Source organism: Giraffa tippelskirchi, chromosome 4, assembly GCF_054371585.1.
Source record: "Giraffa tippelskirchi isolate mGirTip1 chromosome 4, T2T-mGirTip1v1.2.pri, whole genome shotgun sequence".
Lineage (NCBI taxonomy): Eukaryota > Metazoa > Chordata > Mammalia > Artiodactyla > Giraffidae > Giraffa > Giraffa tippelskirchi.
Genome location: NC_137278.1, coordinates 124,711,117 through 124,733,500, shown reverse-complemented (window position 1 = coordinate 124,733,500; position 22,384 = coordinate 124,711,117). Strand labels below are relative to the sequence as shown.

The 22,384-nt window shown below is 39.9% G+C and overlaps 1 non-coding gene across 1 annotated transcript; it reads right to left on the bottom strand.

The window, feature by feature from the left end:
* Positions 1-6,035: 6,035 nt before the first annotated feature.
* TRNAW-CCA (transfer RNA tryptophan (anticodon CCA)) lies at positions 6,036-6,108 on the bottom strand. Its single transcript has one exon. It is a non-coding gene; the product is annotated as a tRNA-Trp (tRNA).
* Between the last annotated feature and the right edge of the window lie 16,276 nt (positions 6,109-22,384).

Genomic DNA, 22,384 nt, shown 5'->3' with positions numbered 1-22,384 from the left:
AGTGATGTTGAGCATCTTTTCATGGGCTTATTGGTCATTTGTGTATCATCTTTGGATAAACATCTATTCAAGTTCTTGGCCCAATTTTTAATCCAGTTATTTGATTTTTGTTGTTGCTGTTGAGTTGTATATGACTCTATTGACTATCTTTAATATTTTGTAACTCTACTTTCCTACTGTCTTCAACCAACTTGTTTCATTTTTCTTTCCTTCCTTTCAAGGGACGGATAGTGGTTAATTGCCATATGATATGTTTGTAAGAAATTAAATCCATCAGTGTGTGTCTAACAGATTTTTTTTTTTGGCTGAGATTTTTTTTTGCTGCATGCTACTGACAGGAAATGAAGGTGCGTTTGACATAACTAGATGTCCATCATGCAAGGGGAAGCATGAAGTGGGAATAATTTTCCTTCTAAAGAAAATGCTTCTTCGGGAATAACTATATGCTGATCAATTTTTGAAGTATTTTATACACATTAATTAAATCCTCACAGCAACAACAAATTTATGAGGTAAATAGCAGTATCGTCCTCTTTTTACAGTGATGAAACTAAAGCACAGAGAGAGCAAGCAGCTCACCTAAGGTCACACGGCTAGTAAGTTGAAGCCAGAGGTCTCTCTGCTTCCTGTCCCCTCACTTACTTAGCTGCTTCCTTGAATACAGACCTCTTTAGTCTTTATTCTATTGTATAGTATCAACCCCCAACACTTATTGTCTTTATCCCCTGCCTCCCTCCCTCAACTTTCATCCACGCCCTCTGGAACCCTATTCCATGAGAAACAGAGTCCCTGTATCCTTAACATTTCTACTAGATGTTTCCCCTGTCTTCTGCTGTCAGCTGAGACCTGAGCCTTTCCTGAGGTTCCTGCTTTTCTTTTATCCTTCTCAAAGGAAGGGGGCTCACTCTTACCTGTCTTCTGCCCCTCAGGCTGGGAGTTGGGAATTAACATCTCCTTGGCTTCCCTCATAGCTCAGTTGGTAAAGAATCAGCTTGCAATGAGGGAGACCTAGGTTCAATCCCTGGGTTGAGAAGATCCCCTGGAGAAGGAAAAGGCTACCCACTCCAGTATTCTGGCCTGGAGAATTCCATGGACTCTGTGGTCCACGGGGTCACAAAGAGTCGGACATGACTGAGCAACTTTCACTTTTATTTTTTTTGCTCTCCAAAGCTGTTGCCCCCCTCTCATAGAAAGAGGCTGCTGTTCCACCCTTTCACAGAAAATTCCTCATCCCTATGTCGTCCCTGTCATGTGTCAATCATGTGTTCACAGAGGATTTTGGCAGAAGGTTCATGACCTCTCTCCCTTAACTGCTGCCAACTGACAATGTGAGTGACTTCAGTGTACAAAAAGATGACCATCCTGAACCCACTGGGTCCTTTGACCTTTAGCTTCAAACCCAGTGCTTTTTACGTGGCCTCTACATCACCATGTCGGTCCTTCAGTAGCCCTAACCCTCCGTGTCATCACTCAGAAGGGCCCTGCCTCAAAATCTCAAATGCTGAAGTCCTTCTAGCTCATTCATTCCCTCACCCCATTAGATAGTTCATGAAGAGGTTCAGCACACAGACCATCATGTTCACCCAGTCTATATGCTCCTCTTCACGTAAGCCTAATCCTAGGGTGATTATCTAAACTGTTTATTTATTTATTTTTTTACCTCTTTTTTTTGGTTGTACCTGTCTTAGTTGTGGCATGTGGGATTTTTAGTTGTCTCATGTGGGATCTAGTTCCCTGACCAGGGATCAAACCCAGGTGCCCTGTATTGGAAGCATGGAGTCTTGGCCACTGGACACCAGAGAAGTCCCTGAACCGTTTTCTTGTCAACAGCCTCAGCAGTATTAGGTCCCAGCTCTACCTTCTTTCCTCCTGTTTTGGAGAATGAAGCATCTCTCCTTCCTTCAAACGACTTCTACCTGTGTCCTCCCACCCCAGCCCTGCTTCTCTAGGGCCCTGCTCTGTCGATCATCCCCTCTGCCATGAATCTTCACCCTCTTCCTTTTCCCTGTGAACACGCTCTACTCTCTCAGTTCCCTATCCTTCCCTTGACCCTGCATCCCTACCCCAGCTTTTGTCTGATTTCACTCCTTCCTCTTCTCTAAATTTCTGGCAAGAGAGTCTCTTCTTATTCATCTCCTTTTCCTTCAAAATTTGACTTCTGTTTACAGGGTATTGGGGTACATGCAAGGCTGGGTTAGAAATTTGAAGTAGTGAAATGCTAATTACTGCCGTTGACTTAGTGGAGGGGGAGGCCACATTGATGCAAGATAAGAAGATAGGTATACAGAGGAACATGGGAACCCCTACAGCATGTCTGAGGGAGAAAGAGAGTAGGAAAGGACTCTCAAGTGCCACTGTGTGCATCTTAATTGAAGGTTCACGTGGACAGTGCCTGAAACATAGAGGTTATTCAGTAAAGGAGCCCTCCCCCACTTTCTTGTCCCCTTTCTCTGGAGTTCAGTTTTCTTTGTGTGGCCTGGGGCTGGACCAAATATGTCATCAAATGCCTTCCAGCTCTAACCGTCTTCACACAACAGAATTTCTCCTAGCAATGTCTTCAGTTTGTAACTGCCTTGGAGACAAGCCTTTCAAAAACTTCTTACAAAAAGATCTCTGTTCTTTCCACAGAGCATTCTAGACAAATATCAACAAAAAAAAATTTTTTTGAAGACATTGAAACTCATTGCCTAACCACCTATTGCCTCCCCGTGCTTCTTGAATAATCGAAACGAACATGTGTGTGGTGACAGTGGTTTTATAAGGATGAAAGCAGTGATGTGATTTCCATCCAACTTAGTTTGTGCGCATTTCTAAGGGATTTTTAGGGTTTAGCATATCAACCTGAAGGAAAAGCTATAATTCAGTTAAATTTTGAACTAAATAAAGGAAGGCTGGTGGTTTTTAGACAGATGGGGGCTTTTGTGGACAGAGCTCAACAAAAAGAATATGAAAAGAATGCAGAATTCAATCAGGCAGTAAAGAGATTAGTTGAATCCAGACTAGACTAGGGGTTGCTGAATTCCATCTACCCAAATTAAACTTTGCTAAAAAGGGCCAGTATGTTTGCTATTTCAAGAGAATGTAGCATTCTTGGATCCTGAAAGCCTGTCTTTGTGATTTCAATATAAAATGGGTAACATTTTAATCTTGAGATTCTAAATTGAAAGGTATATAAGATGTTGATTAAGTTTGTAAACAGAATTGGATTGGAATATTTGAGAACTCATTTTATTTTTAGGTTTATTTGATTAGAGTTGCAACAAGAGAGCTTTAAATGCTAGAGAAGCTTTCCTTTGTTATAGTCATAAATCAGTCCTGCAAGATATTGGAGGCACTTACAAATTAGTTTGAGTATGTTACATTTATAAATGCAGTTTGAAATCAACTGTTTAATTGACAATGTTTATAAATAGAACTGATTATCTAAGTAGTTTAGTCTGTCAACAAAAGTTTCTGGAAACTTGTCAGAGAAAATTTGAAGGTGATTTTCTTATTTTATTAGTTTTGTAAATAGAGTTGTAATTTGGGCTGAAAATAATGAAAACCAGGTTTTTACATTGCAATTTGGGAATTTGAATATTAATTTAGAGTCAAGTAACTGAAAATCCTTTCTGTGGAAAAGGTCCCCAGAAAATTATTCCTAAGAAAAGGTCCTTAGGAATAGGATAAGCCAAGACAGGAAGGATGAAAATGTCTGGAGTGTATGGACAAGGAGAGCTGTTTGGCACTGCAAGAAAGTGGGTACCCCAGGGATGTAATGGCAGATATAATGGGAAATACTGGAGTGTACTAATGGACTTGTGGCCTAAAATATTTTCTCTTATACTTTATAATGTGAATATTTTTAAGAATGCTCCCATTCTAATCTTTATCTTTGCATGCCCTTATTTAATGTGATATTTAGCAGATTAAGATTAAATCAATACAAGGTAACACTCAAAATTGGATGACACATTAACTCAGCAAGGAGTAATGATTGGTTTCTCAGCAGTTCAAGTACAATATTACCTCACTGTCCAATGATTATCTTATTTTGACTCCTCTAGAATTTGGGGGCCAAAAAGAGGCAAAACTTTTAAAATAATCAGCAGATCAAGTAGAATTTGTACTCAATTCTGGCTTTCCCAACTGTGTTGGACCAAACAGAAACAGGTGAAGGAACAGAACCAAATGTCTTTGAGATACTTCAGGCTTCCGTTCTCTTTCCCCACATGAAGTTATGCTTTTTGTTTTCTCTACTCATCAGACTCCATCCTCAGGGAGAATCAGACTACTGGTTGATATTTTAATGTGAATTTAAGATCAGGGGGTAGTTTTTCTGTAAGTCCTTTTTTTTAAAAAAATATGTTATTTATTTCTTTGGTTGCACCAGGCCTTAGTTGCAGCATGCTGAACCTTTAGTTGCAGTGTGAGAACTCTTAGTTGCAGCATGTGGGATCTAGCTCCCTGACGAGGGATCGAACCCAGACTCCTTGCATTGGGAGTGCGGAGTGTTAGCCACTGGACCACAAGGGAAGTCCCTCTCTAAGTCTTGTCTTTGGTCATGGAATGGAAGAAACACAAGGTCATCGCTGTTAGGGAGAATTAAGTGCCACCGCTTTCACCGAGGGCACCTTCATGGAGGGTGAGGTACAGATAGGAGCACACATACTGTTCATCTCCACAGAGAGACTCTCATGAGAAAAGGCGGATCGGGGAATAATTGCTCTGAAACTGTCTTTGTAGATGGGAGAGGTGGTGGTCCCTTGTACAAACCAGCAGTTCATAAACCTGGCCAGTTGTCAGAATTACTTAAAGAGATGCTTTTAAAACATTCTAGGCCTGACATTCCACATTCAGATTCGTATTCAATTACTCTGGGGTGCATCTGTGGTCAGCCCTATTTGGGGGACAGCTATTATAAGACCAGTGATGAGTTTAGTATCCTTTAACAATTACTTAAAGAAGCAGGTGTGGCTTCCCTGGTGGCTCAATGGTAAAGAATCTGCCTGCCAATGCAGGAGACTAGGGTTCAATCACTGGGTAAGGAAGATCCCCAGAGAAGGAGATGGCAACCCACTCCAGTATTCTTGCCTGGGAAATTCTATGGACAGAGGAGCCTGGCAGGCAATAGTCCATGGGGTCACAAAAGAGTAGGACACGACTTAGTGACTAGACAGCAACAATGAAAGAAACAGATGTATACTCTATTTCTTTTTATTATAACAGGACAGTTACAATTTAGGGGCATAGATTTCCTCCACTCTTACTCATAGGCAAGTAGAAGCCCTAACAATTATAGACTCTGATGATCTCTAAACCTCTTCTGTCTTGCTTTTTCTCTCTGTATGTCTGTTCTCTTCTCCCTCTTGTGTTTTTCTATAACACCCTTACAGGCTGCCTGAGGGTCTTTTTACTGGCTCTCTGCTCATATTGTTTATCTGTTCTTCAAAATAAATAAAGCCGAATATGTCCCTATTAGTTATCTGGAAGTAGGTGCTACTAATCTTATCTTCCCCTCTTAGATGAAGTGATAGGTATACTTAACTGTATGCCAGCCCCAAGACTTGCAGTTTTACGTACATACTACTTCATTTCATCTTCAGCACAACCCTGGAAGACAGGAGATATATTCCAAAAAGTTATTGCTTAAAATGACTCTGCCTGGGAGTGACTAATTTTAGTTTCTTCATCACCAGCAAACATTGATTGAGTACCTAGCACAGGAGGGCACTGAAACCAGCCTAGGCTGTCCCGAGCTTGCCAACTAGATCATTCTGCTCTCTCCTTGGTATGCTGTGTCTTATGATATCGATTAAAACCAACACATTAAAAATAAACCTTGAAATTTTAGCTCTTTGCCTAGTTTTAAAAAATCATCCTTAACATCATATTCATCAGAGGAAATTACTCCTAACTTTTGTGTGTATCACAACCTGCTTTTTGCTAAACATACACGCATACACATTTGTAGCATCCTGATACTTTATTATGTATTTTTTATATACATATTTATTTGACTGCACCAGGCCTTAGTTGAGGTACGTGGGATCTCTTTCCTTGACTAGGGATTGAACCTGGGTCCCCCGCATTTGGAGTGCAGAGTCTTAGCCATTGGACCACCAAGGATCATGCTAGGTTTTATATATCATTTTATATTTTTCCACAGTGGTTGTAGCATGCACAATGGCTGTATAAGCCAGGATTCCATTATTTAACTGAGCATAATCTATTTATACGGAGAAGGCAATGGCACCCCACTCTAGTACTCTTGCCTGGAAAATCCCATGGACGGAGGAGCCTGGTAGGCTACAGTCCATGGGGTCGCTAAGAGTCGGACACGACTGAGCGACTTCACTTTCACTTTTCCCTTTCATGCACTGGAGAAAGAAATGGCAACCCACTCCAGTATTCTTGCCTGGAGAATCCTAGGGACGGCAGAGCCTGGTGAGCTGCCGTCTATGGGGTCGCACAGAGTCGGACACGACTGAAGCGACTCAGCATAACAATCTATTTATACAATCCCTAGTTGTTGGTTACTCAAATTGTTTCCATTTCCACTTTTAAAAACAAGGCTGTGTTATCTAGCCAGGAAGTCCTTTAAATATCAAGACTGTAGGCAGATAGTTTTAAAGATGCAAGAAATCAGAATATATATAATTATGTTCCCATCCTAAGAAATCTCCTGGATAATGACCTGTATCCTGTCAAGGGAAACAGAAACAAAAGCACTGATTATACTTAAACATAGGTCTAAGACTTAAGTACAAATGGGGGAAAAGTGGAAGAATAGCATGTAAATATTAAACATTCTGACAAATTGGAAATAACACAACTAAAAACATTGGAGAAGAGAAAGGGAAAGTAAAATAAGACCATTGGTAGGCATGCAGGTAATGCTCAATATAAGTGGGAGTCAAAAGATGTCAGTTAAAAGTCTAAAGCAATTTAGAAATCCATGCAAGGAAAAAGGGAATCATGACCTTTCATTTTAAAAAACAAAATATTAATATAAAAGTAAGCACTACAGTCAAAAAATAAGCTTTCTGAAATTTCAAAATACATAACAGTAATAAAAAAGGGAAAACATGGGTTTTATTTGCAAAAAAGATATGTTAAGGATAATCTACAAGCTCATAAAAATAGCCACCTAGGAGGATTGTGGGGCTTCCTTTGTGGCTCAGCCGGTAAAGAATCCTCCGGCAATGCCGGACACACGGGTTCTATACCTGGCTCAGGAAGATCCCTTGGAGAAGGAAATGGCAACCAGCTACAGTATTCTTGCCTGGGAAATCCCATGGACAGAGGAGCCTGGTGGGTTATACAGTTCGTGGGGTCACAAAAGGTCAGGCACAGGTTAGCAACTAAACCAACAACAACAGGAGGGTTACAAGCAATGAGCAGGAAGGATAGGAATGGAAGTAAGATTTCTGAGTTTATCTTTTTATAGTTTTGACTTTTGAATCATGTAAAAGTTATATGTATTTGAAAAGTAAAATTAATTCCAAAGGGAAAAAAAGGCAAACATTAAACTTGAGTGTAAACAGAAACAAATGAACCTAATTGCATTTCAGATTATACATCAAGGGAGTTCCCTAGTGGTCCAGCGGGAAGATTCAGTGCTTTCACTGCCACGGCCCAGGATCAGTCCCTGATCGGGAAACTGAGATCCCACAGGCCACATGGTCTGGCCAAAATAAATAAAAAATAAAAACATTTAAAAAAATTGCACATCAAATATAACTACATAGAAAGTGGTATTAATTCAAGTGCATTTTTATTATACCTTCATAGAATATATTCTCATCTACTTCATTGTGTTTCAGTAAACCATTCTTCTGAGTTCCCATGCTATCCATACAGCTACCCAATCTTATACTCTCAGCTTGAATCACGTGTTAACTTCTGGCTCATATTTGAAGGTTTATGATGACTTTCCCAACTTTCCTACCCCAAAGAGTTGACTATATTCGGCTCTAAATCTTCCTAAATTCTTCAATGGCTACTTAGAAGATCTATTTTGATTCTCCTTCAAACTTGTTCCCCTCATGTGATATTTTATCTGTATCCTTTTTAAATTAGGGGGCCAGACCTAGATACAACATAGAATTTAACATAGGTAGATTATAGAGAAAATTCAGTGAGGTAGTTCTATGGTGGTGCATAAGAAAGAAGGGTGGCTTTGGAGATAATGGATCTGAGGCTTCCAGAAAATCAAGTTTAAAAAAAAGAAATCAGACTTCTGCCCAAATGATAGTTAATCCTGTGATCTTCCATGAAATGTAGTTCATAGACAATCACTACCCAGTTACCTAGGATTATTTGTTAAAAATGAAGAATGAGGGCTCCTACTCTGGACTATGGAATCAGAATCTCTGAATGTGGTGCTTGGTAATCTACTTTTTTTACTAATAATCTGTGCTGATATTTCTTACATGCACAAAATTTCAGAACCATCAACATGGTGTTAGGAATACGAGATTTTCCAACATCTAGTTGTGTGACTATGGACACTTCACTTGACTTCTCTGAGCTTCAGTTTCCTCATCTATAAAATGAGGTAATGACTCGTTAGAGGATGCTTTATTAAAATAATAATGTATGTGCAGCAGACACTGCTGCTTATCTACCTGATTGCCATTTTCCAGCTATCCTCCTCTTCTTCACCTGTAGAGCCCAGTTTTATTTGAGTAGGGTGTGTTCGATGTGTTCAGGGAAACTGAACCATTCTGATTGGCCTAAGATGATATTGGCAGTCTCATTCCTCTTGTCACTGATTGGTTTAAGTTTCTGTAAATGATTTGATCCTGGACAATGAGATGTGGGGGAAATCTGTACAGACCTTCTGGAGTAGGGTTTCCCAACCAATAAAAAGAGACAAGTAGGAGGTGTACTTTTCTAGATTTTGAGATTTGTATGTGGCAGCTGGTATCATCTGGTATCATTTCAGTCACAAGAAATCATTGCAACCACAAGAGGAGATGTTGCCTGCATGCCTAGAATATCAGTGTTGGAGGATGGATCCTCCAGGATGTTGTTTTGCTGCTCAATCAACCAACCCTGGAACCAGCCACTCCTCACCAATGGCTATGAGATAGGAAACCCCTACTGCTTAAGCACATTTTGGTTAGGTACTCTTACAGCTGAAAGCATTCTGATGGACATGGAAGATAATCCCCTGAGCATAATGCCTAACACATAATATTTGCACAATAAAAGGCAGCTACCATTATCACCATTATCATCAATAGAAATGCTGGACTTCTTATCTGTTAAATTTAGGGCAGGGATTATAGTGCTGATCCTATTACAAGACATGTATACTCAAAAATAGTTACTGAAAGTTTGCATTAATTCTCCTTGGTTTCCATTCTTTGTTTCAACCTATTGGAATCATGGTGGTTCTATTATATGATGTATTACTATATCTGCTCTCTTTCCCAGCCTAGAGTTTGTCACAAATTTGATGACTTTTTCAGCATTTAAAATTTTCGCTTAAATTTGGCCTCCATTGAAAGATTGTCAGTATTTGAAAAGGAGAGATAGGCTTCCATATTGATGGTAGGAGCACACCATGACTGAGAGTTATTCAGGAAACAAGCCTAGTTTCATGATTTGTCATGGGTGGTCCCAAGTTAAGCACTACATAGGCATTTGGAGGGCAGCTTGTGGAATGTAAGGAGTTGAGAATTTGTCCCATGAATCCCTGTAGGTTTTTGTCTCATGAGGCATCTGGGGCAGTTAGCTGAAGTTAGGTGCCCTGCCCAAGGTCATTCAATGATGGTGTGACCAAAGAGGAATTAGAATTCATGGTCACAGTGCCTGGGATTCCTGTACGTGATGTTACTTGGGGGCAGCAGCAACTATTGTGGCAACAGGATCTCTGGAGAGCGAGGGGAGGGAAAACGGTGGAGTCAGTCTCATTGACTCATAGAATAGTACAACAACCAGAAACCTCAGGAACTGTCTGATCCAACACTCATTTTACAGAGGAAGAAACTGACATCCATAAAGGTCAAGTGATGTTTCCAAGGTTACATGGCCAACAAGTGGCAGAGCGGAGATGAGGACTTCAGTCTTGTGATGCTTGGCTTCCTGTTTTTCCCTGTATCATTTCTGCAGAACTTATTTAAAAACGCTCTTTCTAGAGTTTCGTGACATGAGAACTGCAAATGTGTGGCAACATTGTAAAGCAGACTGCGTTCTCTTGTTAAAGCCATTGCTTAATTTTAATTTATTTTACTGTCTAGTTTTATCAAAACTTCCTGGATTTCTTCTGAATTCCTAGCAGTTGTGCTAGGCAAGTACTTACTTTCATGACTGCTTTATTAAGCTATATTTGTGAAATGTGTCCATAATGTAAAGAGGTAACCCTTTTGTGGCTCTAGAATTTAGTGTTCTTTATTTAGTGTTATATTCAAATAGCATATATGAAAATTGGGGAATTATTTCTTATGACCAAACTATCATGGAGCACCAACTACATGTTAAGAATTGGTCTTGACACAGCACATATCATGATATGTCATTTTTATCCTTATAAAAAAGCCTGAAGAAGTTTGTGCTCCTATAGCAGTTTTACAAATGACAGAAGCAGGGATCAAGGTCATTTAGCTTAAAACGGTATAGGTAGAATAAGAAGCCTGGTCCACTTGAATCCAGAACCTTTGATAGATTTGAAAAACAGAAGGAAAGGGAATTCTGACAAAGCAGTGATTTGGGGTCCAAGGCACAGACCACAGGAGACAGCATTGGGAGTAGAATCATCGGGGTCATCTGCAGCGGCAATGAGGACACTGAATTCCAGGAAGAGCAATCACCAGAAATCAAGAGGTTTGCGTATTTCACAACATTGCCTGACATTGGCCCTGATTCTGAATATCTATCAAAAATATGTTTGGTTTGGAAGGCAACCTGGCACTATCCACCAGCCAGTTGGACATGCCAACTAGGGACTAAGGTTTTCAGACTGACATTTCATTAGCAAAGGAATTGTGCTATTGATTCTGTATTATGGGGAAGAAAGAGCCTCGTCTGGCTTTGGCAGATGCGATATAGGGTGGGAGTTTAGAGCACCAGCTATGGATTTATACTTGATCTGTTTAGTGGCAGGTCACCAGCTACCAGGAATGTGACCCTGGACCAGTGACTTTTACCTGTGAATTCTCACATCTGAAACAGGGTAATAATAGCACTTTCCTCAGAGTCTTGTTGTGCGGTTTCAATGAGACAATGCATGTAAAACACTGGGGCACAGAGTCAGGCAGGCAGTAAAAACAAGTGTTCACAGTTACCACCATCATCGATGTTACTCTGCACTAGGGGAACCAGGAGAGCAGGGCTCTACTTTTTCACTTTCTCTACAGATCTACATTCCTGCTTTCTTCAGGAGGTCACACACGTTTTCAGGGCTATAGTGTCATGATTGGCACCCCACTCCAGTACCCTTGCCTGGAAAATCCCATGGACGGAGGAGCCTGGTAGGCTACAGTCCATGGGATTGCTAAGAGTTGGACACAACTGAGCAACTTCACTTTTACTTTTCCCTTTCATGCACTGGAGAAGGAAATGGCAACCCACTCCAGTATTCTTGCCTGGAGAATCCCAGGGATGGCAGAGCCTGGTGGGCTGCCGTCTATGGGGTCGCACAGAGTCGGACACGACTGAGGCAACTTAGCAGTAGCAGCAGCAGCAGTGTCATGATAGAAAGTCAACAACAGTGTGTGCTTCCTGAGGCATCACTATGCCACGTCGGAAGTAAGGCAGAGAGGAAGAGAGTGCCTGGTTACCATTGTGGGCTGTGTGTTATACTCACTCATGATAATTCTGTAAAAGTAGATTGTCTCTGAGCTAGACTTAAAGTCCAACTTCCATGTTTCTAAAATGACAAATTTTCATGATCTCAGTTGTGTTCTAAAACAAGCACAAATTCACTAAGGTGACTGGGTGATGACATGGAGATGCCGATACCACTGAAGAAGAATTTATTACTTACATTTCCTGAAAGGAGTGGCCATGCCATGTCACACAGGGCCATATAGGGAGCACCAGTTTGTCAGGAGGCAGAAAGGAGCCAGAGAAAAGCCTAGGCCAGAGCCTTTACTGGGGTTTCAGAGGAAAAGACATGGCAAGGCAGAGTAAACAGTTAAAATGGGCTAGTTTGAGTAATTCTGGGGGGCGTTTGGCTACAGGGTGGTTGTAGCCCCTGCAGTTGGCCCTGGGATGATTTAGGGGAAAGGAAATATTGGCTGGGTGTGTGAGAGTTAGATAAAGGAGCTGGTTGGAGGATATGGACTCAGGATTGGTTAGTTTGCATGTGAAAGTTGTGTTTATGGGTAAGATGTTATATGTAGAAATTAGCTAGTCCTGAAAGGGGCACTCTTTCTCTCCAGGTCTGTATGGTTCCCCAAATCTCAAAACATCTTTGTATACACACATGCAAAACATAATTAATACAACCATTCATGTGTCCCCTACTTTTGTTACCTGGTCCTTCAAAATTCAGTGTTCTCTGAAAAATAGTTAATAGACGAAGTCACTTCATAGGCATCAAGGTCAGGTTAAGCAGTTTTTGGTTAAAAAAAAAGAAACTCTTGTTTGCTCTGGTAGATAATGCTAAAAGTAGCCTTGTATTTCTCTCAGGTTCAGTGGTGTCATGCAATTTATAATCTGTTTATAGCCTGCACAGAGAAAAGAAAACAAAAGGCAACAAATTCAGAGAAAACCTATGGCAGCCCCCTGAATCTTTTGGTAACGCTCCCAGGCAGCCAGCAAGTTTACATCAACCCTGCTGCTGGTTTAGAATCCTCAGTTTTCCGTTTTAGAAAGCAGTCTATGATATTACTGCAGGTTTCACCATATGAAATGAGACAAAGGCAAACACCACTTAACTCCCACCTGCACAAGAGCATTCATGTTGTGAATTATTCACTGTGTCTGATTTCCTTTATAGCAGCTATTTTTGCAGCAGGTGTAGAAGATTTAAAAGACTGAATGAAATCTCATAGTGTCGTGTTTTGTAGGAACTCATTAACTGATGCACATATTCCCAAGCCTTGAGCATATTATAGATTATGTTTCATGTATATCCACGTTTATTACCAAATAAACTGGAAACCTGGGCTTTGGGCCTATTTTATTATCACAGACTCACACTTGGTTTCCAAGATGCTATTTCCATTGTAGTTTATCTTGCATGTGTTCGAGGGTGACTTGCTGATACAGGTTGTCAGGTTTTTGATGCAGTAAAACAAATCTTGAGACCAGAGTGTTGACAGCATTGGATTTATTCTCAACCCTGCACAAGAGCAGTTTCATTTTGTCTAACAACACTACCCATATATGTTGCTTTGACTTTTAATATATAATACATGATCTTTCTAAATACTTATTGAGCACTTCCTAGATTATAAGGGCCTGTTCATATTTTTATACCCCTCTCCCAGCAGTTAATTGTATTAGACACATACTGGAAGCTATTGATAAAATGAATACTTGATTAGATTATTGTCTTACTCCAATGTTTCTCAGGGTGTTCTTCATTGTCCACCGAAGGTCTGAAAGGATTCATCCGATGGGCATTGAATGAATTTATTAAACAATGCAAGACCTTATTATTCTAGAGTTCCTGGCTTTCCACTATTACATACTATGGCCTACCTAATAGTAAATAAGTGAGTTTATTAAAGGTATCTAAAATTAGATGTTCATATTTTTATTGAGTTTGTCAGATATCCCACCAGAGAATTCTAGAATAGATTGCATATTCTGCTAAGACAGCCTGGTCATGTGGAATACTTCTCAACATTGCAAACTCCTCTTGTGTGCACACAGATGCAGGCAGGTGGGTGGACTCTCCAGATTTATTTGGGAAGGGTTTTTGTTATCAGTGCATCGCAAATTCTGCCTTAAGTTGATTATGCTTTTCAATTGTTCTTATCCTTGATTTAACTAATATTGTCAAATTTTTGTTTTTGTAGTCTTTGTATTAATTGAGTTTTTTCCTCTGGGAAGTAGAATTGAGTGGAATATACAGACTATAGAAACTTTGGCCCTGTCTAAGCTGTCCCCAGTCAAAAATGTAAAGAGCTACAGTTCTGGACCTTAGTTTCTCAAGTCATAATTGATGGGGTTAACTCTGAGTTACAGTACAACATAGCACTAGTGGTAAAGAACCAGCCTGCCAATGCAGGAGATGTAAGAGATGCAGGTTCGATCCTTGGGTAGGAAAGATCCCCTGGAGGAGGAAATGGCAGCCCACTCCAGTATTCTTGCCTGGAGAATCCCCTGGACAGAGGAACCTGGCAGGCTATAGTCCATAGGGTCACAAAGAGTTGGACATGACTGAAGTGACCTAGCATGCCCACACAGTACAAATAAATCATTACTGATGAAATTAAAATACCAAATGTGTGAATGATTTATATTTTACGTATAAGTTAAGGAAGACTTAGGGTTTATCATGAAATAATCCATTTCTTGCTTTATTGCCTTGGATGTGCTTTCCTGGTGTTCTGTAGGAGTTGTTCCACATGAAGATGTATTTTTGATGTATTTGTGGGGAGGAAGGTGATCTCCACATCTTACTCTTCCACCATCTTGAAGATCCCCAAGATATGCTTTCTTAAGTGGGAGAGATAGGAGAGAGAACTGTAAAACTGGAAATTGTATCTAACCAGAAACTACCTTCTCAAAGCCACATGCTGCAGTGAGTGGCTTGCTGATATTCATAATAGTGACAGTTACCATTTACTGAAGTGCTTATAAGCTGTGACTTTATGCCTTTTTCAAGTTTTCTAAAAAAACTTCTTTCTCCCTGAATATAAGATATAAGTTGTTGAGGGCTTCAAGAATGTTTCCATGTTCTTAGCTGAATTGTAAATTTCATTTCGGCATGTGTATTCACAAACACACAAGCTCCATTTTCTTTTTAATTTTATCCATGAACAAATCTGTAATAAAGAAGAGGACAAGAGAACTACAATGATCTCCTAAATCTGAACAGTCATAATCACCAAACTGCAGGCACCCAGAATGAGTCTGTGCCTGAAAATTCACACCATTGTTTTTATTATTTATCAAAAATCTGTGCATAGGACACTTTCCCTTTTAAACAATACTGTTTATATGCTTATTTTTAAATATAAATTATTCATTAATTTAACAAATTTTGGTTCACACATTATGTGCCAGACATAGAATCATCAATGAGGTAGTCAGGGGCTTGTCTCTTCTGAAATTTGTATTATGCTGGAACGTTGGGACAGGGGTTAGGACAACAAAGTAGGGTGGGAGTGAGGGATGGGGCCAGGGATAGAGATAAGGAGACAGGCAATTGCAGTATAAGAGCCTTGGTAGGTTAAGTTTAGGATCCCATGGGGGCACATGGGGAAGGGCATATAGCCCCAAGAGAGGGAGTCACAGGGAAGCTTCTAAGAAGAAAGTTATATCTAAGTTGAGATGCAAAACACACACACACACACACACACACACACACACACACACACAAAACAAAAATCATAAGAAACATAAGGGAAAAGGAAAAATATATATAATCATAATGAGATATATTAACATTTCTCTGTAACTATTTTATCAAGTGCAGAAAAACTAAGAATAGGAGCATCTTGAATGATGTCATTAATAATTTAAGTATAATAGATTTCTATTTATATTAATTTATATTAATCTTATATCCTACATAAACATATTTAAAATTTTGTACTTCTTATGTTGTTATTAGATAAAACAAATTGACATGATATTACCTCTCAGAGTAGAAGTCTAGGAAAAAAATCAAAGCTCTTTTTTCAAAATATAGCAATGAAACATGTATATTATCATATGTGAAATAGATCGCCAGTCCAGGTTCAATGCATGAGACTGGTGCTCAGGGCTGGTGCATTGGGATGACCCTGAGGGATGGCATGGGGAGGGAAGTGGGAGGGGGGTTCAGGATGAAAGAAAAATAAAATTAGAAAAAAATATATAGTTTAAAATTTTTAATTTAATTTGCTATTTTCTTATAAGATATATATTCTTTTATAAGAAATCTTTAAATGGCTGATTTCATTATTCACATGTTTACAAAATGCTTCTGAATTCTATACCCCATTCCCATCTGTATCAAAATGGCACCATTTATTTATTTATTTGCTGAAGTAGAAAAGGATAGCTTTATTACTTATTTGGGCAACGGGAACACAGTGGGTTCCTGCCTCAAAAAGCTGTGTGTTGCAACCCAGGAGGATATGATAGGGAGTTTTATAAAAAAATACTTCCCATGGATGGGGTTGCTGAGAGGACTAGAGGGTGTGAAGGATCTCAGTGGTCAAGTCTCCTAATCTTGATTCTCCAATTCCTTTAATCTTGCCTCAGGTAGTTCCTTGGCTGCTTCTCACTTGATTAGCAAGTGTTTGAATATGACCTTTGAACTCAGGAAAAGTCATGGTGGCTGGAGTCTTGAAAATGGCTCCATTTTTTTTATTTGCCAGAAAATTCATTTTAGGATTTGCCTGATCTGTATGTCTGCCATGGGGGTGTGCCGTGCTTGAGAAAACAGTATCGTGTATATCACAGTGAGAAAAGATTGAGATATTCTCACTTTATATTGATTATTTACTTGAGTGCTTACTATGTACCAGGCAGTATTCTTTTGGCTGGAGATACAACAATGATCAATGAAATGTCTAAGACTGCAGAGTACTCACATCTAGAGGGGAGGATAGTGTATAAAATGTTAGGTAAGGATAAGTATCATTTAAAAAGGCAGGTAGGGAGTGATGGGGTGGAAAGAGGTTATTTTTGATAAGGTCTTTGGAGAAGATCCTACGATGAGGTGAGAAGTTAGCAGAGACCTGAATGAAGTAGAAGAGTGAGCCACACAGTTTTCTGGAGAAAGTGTGTTCCAGGAAGGGGAACAGCAAATGCAATGACTCTGAGGTAGGAATAACCTGTATTTAAAACTGGCTGCCCAGGAGGCAACTGGAAAGTGATGTGGTAGGACGAGTAGTAACATTCGAGCCTAACATTTTTAGAAGAAACATTTGCATGGTCTCTTAACTCTCAAAGGTCTGTAAAGGAGCTTCAAGATTATGCTTTAAAAAAAGTAACAGGTGTGTCCAGAGTCTAAGTCATTGGTTCATATAATTCAGAGTATTTTTATTATTATTTCTGATATTTTATAGACCTAAAATAGTCCTCATCTTTTCCTTTGTTTTTTTTGTCTGAAGAGACAATAATAATAACTTAAGACTAATGTCAAAGAGCATACTACCTATAACTTCTTCTAGGATTTTGTGATTTCACATCTTACATTTAAGTCATTAGTTTATTTTGAGTTTAATTTTTGTATATTATGTGAGAAAGTAGTCCAGTTTTATTCTTTTGCATGTAGCTGTCAAGTTTTCCCAATGCCATTTATTGAACAGGCTGTCTTTTCCTCCTCCTTTCTTGCCTCCTTTCTTGTAGATTCGTTGATCATATAAGTGTGAGCTTATTTCTGGGCTCTCTACTCTGTTCCATTAATATGTGCCTGCATTTGTGTCAGGACAATACTTTTCTGATTACTATGGCTTTGTGGTATAGTTTGAAATCAAGGAACATGATATCTCCAGCTTTGTTCTCCTTTCTCAAAATTACTTTGGTATTTGGAGTCATTTGTGTTTCCATGCAAATTTTAGAATTCTTTGTTCTAATTCTGTGAAAAACAATGTAGTCAATTTTAATATAAACGATCATACAGAAAAGATTTTTGGAACTATAGGAAAAAAGAATCTGTCTTATACCTAGAGCTGTTGAGAGGATAACATGTAACTCAAGAGCCAATAGACAGTGTTTTGTTATCATAAGAAAAGTATGACCAGATAATGGAGTCAACTCAGAGGTGAGCAGTGCTGTGATGTTGGTTGAGAATATGGAACTGGCCTGATGTGCCTCTCTTTTCATTTATATGAGCCAAAGAATTTCAAGCAAAATTCACATTTCTCTGTGTTTAAAATTTTTTTCTTTGCTTGGGACGGTTATATTGGGTTACTGTTACTGCACCGAGTGAAAAAGTATCATTTATTTGACTCCATGCTCGCATGTCTCAACAGGATATTATAGCATCCAAAGGAGGAGAGAGGATGCAGGAAATCTGTACCCCTCAACTGCCAAGAGGAAAAATGTAAATGCTGGATATACAATAGGACCATCCACAGCACATGAATCAGTTAGGTCAGTTTTGTGAGTTATTCAGTTCAGTTCAGTCACTCAGTTGTATCCGACTCCTTGCGACCCCATGAACCACAGCACGCCAGGCCTCCCTGTCCATCACCAACTCCCTGAGTCCACCCAAACCCACGTCCATTGAGTCGGTGATGCCATCCAGCCATCTCATCCTCTGTCATCCCCTTCTCCTCCTGCCTCCAATCTTTCCTAGCATCAGGGTCTTTTCAAATGAGTCAGCTCTTCACATCAGGTGGCCAAAATATTGGAGTTTCAGCTTCAACATGAGTCCTTCCAATGAACACACAGGACTGATCTCCTTTCGGATGGACTGGTTGGATCTCCTTGCAGTCCAAGGGACTCTCAAGAGTCTTCTCCAACACCACAGTTCAAAAGCATCAATTCTTAGGCGCTCAGCTTCCTTTATAGTCCAACTTTCACATCCATACATGACCACTGGACAAACCATAGCCTTGACTATATGGACCTTTGTGGGCAAAGTAATGTCTCTGCTTTTTAATATGCTATCTAGGTTGGTCATAACTTTCCTTCCAAGGAGTAAGCGTCTTTTAATTTCATGGTTGCAATCACCATTTGCAGTGATTTTGGAGCCCAGAAAAATAGTCAGCCACTGTTTCCACTGTTTCCCATCTATTTATTACATTGTTCATTTTGCTCTGCTTCAACTATAATAGGACAAAATTCCTCCATGTCTAATCTGAGTCCTGATGTCCACAAATTTTTACTCTTACAAAGCCAGTGTTAAAAGATATCTTCCAAAGAAAATACATAAATGGACTTCATTAAAATTAAAAATTTTATGTATCAAAGGACACTATCAACAGAATGGAACGGTAACCTGTGGAATGTAAAACAATGTTTGCAAATCATATATACAGTAAGAGATTAACATCAAGAATGTGTTAAGAACTTCTTCAACTCAACAATAAAAAACGTCAACCCAATTAGAAAAATGGGCAAAGAACTTAAATAGACATTTCTCCAAAGCAGATATTCAAATGGCCAATAAGCCCATAAAAAGATGCTCAACATCAATAATCATTAAAAAAATGTAAATCAAAACCACAATTAGATAGATACACTTCACATCTATTAGGATGACTATCATTTAAAAAAAAAGAAAAGAAGTGTTGATGAAGACATGGAGAAATTTATATATATGCATTTGTGTACAAATGCTTGCCTTAGCAAGTAATTACAAATATAATGTACACTACTAAGAAGACTTAATCTCATTTGGAGAAAGTGATATTTAAGCTGAGAACTGAGAGAATGAATCAAGTACAAAAGATGTTGGTCAGGTCTCTCACTTGAAGATTTGGGAACAGGTGGAGGCAAGGCTGTGTCTATGTCTTCTGGAATTCCTCCAGCAGTACTCAGCATCTTGCCCTGAACAAAGTCTTCAGTAACAAGTGTTTCTTCACTCGGTTGTAATAAAGGTATTTAGTTTCTTCCCTACTGCTGACTGCTTCTGGTAGAAATCTTCAGTAACTGGGTTTGTAAATCAAAGTCTTCACAGTGCCTGTGAGATCACAGAACCAAATTCTCCTTTCAGTTACCTGAAAGTGACAGCCACTAATTTCAATGGAAGCCACATGTATTTACTTGAAGGGGGAATTTGGCCGATGGGATATTGCAGAGTAATTAATGACAATTCTAAGCCCTTCAAATGCACATTTCATCTCTAATCATTGTTTAAGAAGATTACATGCCGCATGAATTAGAGGTTGTGGAGTCTGAGCCACCTCCACATTTTAGTAGTTGATCATTCCTTATTCTGTTGCCCAGTTACTTTCTTTCTCATATTAACTCCAGGCTGTTTTTATTTTTTCTAACACCTCATTTTCCAGGTTTAGAAACGAGAACTAAAGCTAAAGAACTTTTTTAAAAGATGCAAGCCCTTTCTGAATTAAACTGTAGGGGGGAAAATGCCAAATGTTTTTCCTAAGGATCTTTCCAAATTGAAAAGATGGTCCATCCAGAACTGACCAGCTGGGATCTGTCTGCCGTGGACCCCAGGGATCCATTCTGGCATTGTGAGTCCATTCAGTATTTTCTTAGCACCATGCTCAGGAAGGAAATGTTGTCCTTGCCTGCTTAGCCTGTGGTTTGGATTCTGTGAATCATCTGAGTAACCCTCTGTGTGTTAAAAAGTATTTCAAACAAAGAAAGAACTTGTAAATATTTAGTGACAGGAAGCTACAGGCTATAGGCTACAATGTATCAAAACAAAAGCCTTTTTAAAAAACTCCTCAAACTATTCTTATATACCTCCTATTGCATTTGCTTGGTTCTCCTTTCATTTTCTTCTCTGTCTCCTCCACTCACATGATATATTAGAAAAGTATTAAATGAAGAGTTTGGAAACAAGTTCTGGATGCAGTTTGGCTATTAACTTTGATGCATGCGTGCTAAGTCACTTCAGTCGTGTCCAACTCTTTGCAATCCTATGGACTGTAGCCCACCAGGCTCCTCTGTCCATGGAATTCTCCAGGCAAGAATATTGGAGTGGGTTGCTACGCCCTCCTCCAGGGGATCTTCTCGACCCAGGAATTGAACCCATGTCTCCTGCACTGGCAGGCAGGTTCTTTAACACTAGCGCCGCCTGGGAAGCCCATTGACTTTGGTATCAGAGATAAGTCACTGAACTTCTTTTGGGTCTGATTCTTTCTTCTGTTCATTGTACATTGTACATAAATTATATCTCAATAAAACTTTAGAAACTGTTCCTTCAGAATAAATGCTTGGAAGTTATAGAAAACAGCACATTCTACACAGCAATATTTGGCAGTTACAGAGGACAAGGGAGAAGTTAGTTATCAATAGGTTCATTCAGGAGGAACTTCCATTTATAATGAAACCTCAGAAATCCTAGGCAGGATAGCACCTGCCCTGGGGTACTGTCTGGAAGCACAGGCAGAAATGTCAGGCACCAGAAATAGGTTTCTTATCACCCATACAGAAATCTGTCAGAGGCCACAGGCTGTGGCTTCACTGCGTTATCTGACTAGATAAGCCCTCAAGGGTTTCTCCCCATCTGCTCCCTGGAGGCCTGGAGGTGAGGCCAGAAAGTGTGGAGCTGCCCTGTCCTACTGGTCTGGGTTAGAGTCACTGAGACATCCTGTGCCCTCTTCACTGTGGACTTTCTGCAGCCTCCAGCCACTCAACGCTGTTTCTTTTTAGAATGCCACATTTCCATCACTGCATATTCTATCTGAGACTTAAGTGTTTCCTGTGGTGCTGATTTCTTGAGGTCATCAACACCCCAAGCAGTTCAGAACCAAGGTTTCACTGAGTGTCATTAGCATGAGGCTTCTCTGAGGAGACCCTCCAAGCTTTGCTTGTTTCCCCCTCCTCCATCGCTTAACCCAATTCTCCGCTCCTCTCCCAACTTTCTTCCCTTCCAGTCTTCAACCGACGGCGATCTCTCCCAGGAGGTGTTGAAGGACATGATTTCTCCTTGAAACCCTCCTTGTCTGGACAAGCATCTGAGAAACGCACTCGTTTCTTCTTTCCACATACATAGATCCATAATATCACAAATCGCTGAATCATGTCTGACTCTTTGCGACCCCATGGGCTGTACTGCATCAGGCTCCTCTGTCCAGGGGATTTCCCAGGCAAGAATACTGGAGTGGGTTCCCATTTCCTTCTCCAGGGGGTCTTCTCGACCCAGGGATCAAACCTGTGTCTCCTGCATTGGCAGGTGGATTCTTTACCACTGAGCCACTAGGTAAGCCCCAATATCACAAATTACTAGATCTAAAAAGAGTTTATAGGAAAGCTGGACCACTATTCTCCAAAATATCTTCCTCAGAACTGAGAGGTGCTAATACAGATGCTCAGTGGAATATAGATTTTATGACCAATACATTTAGTCAATGTCAATTAAACAGGGTTCCGTACACTGAATACCACAAGAAGTTTCAATCTGCTCTCTTTGATAATGAGCATCATGAAGTAGGAGGGAGCGGGGGTGGTGGAGGGGAGATGAGGGGCAGGGGGTGGGGGGTGGTAGGGGATGTGATATAGAGTAATGTGATCAGAGAGACTTCTCTCAGATTATAGAACCACACTGTCAAATAGAAATATCCTGAGAACCATAGCTGTAGTTACATACATAATTTTAAATGTCCTGGTAGCCACAGTTCTTCTCTGGTGTGGCTTCCCTTGTGGT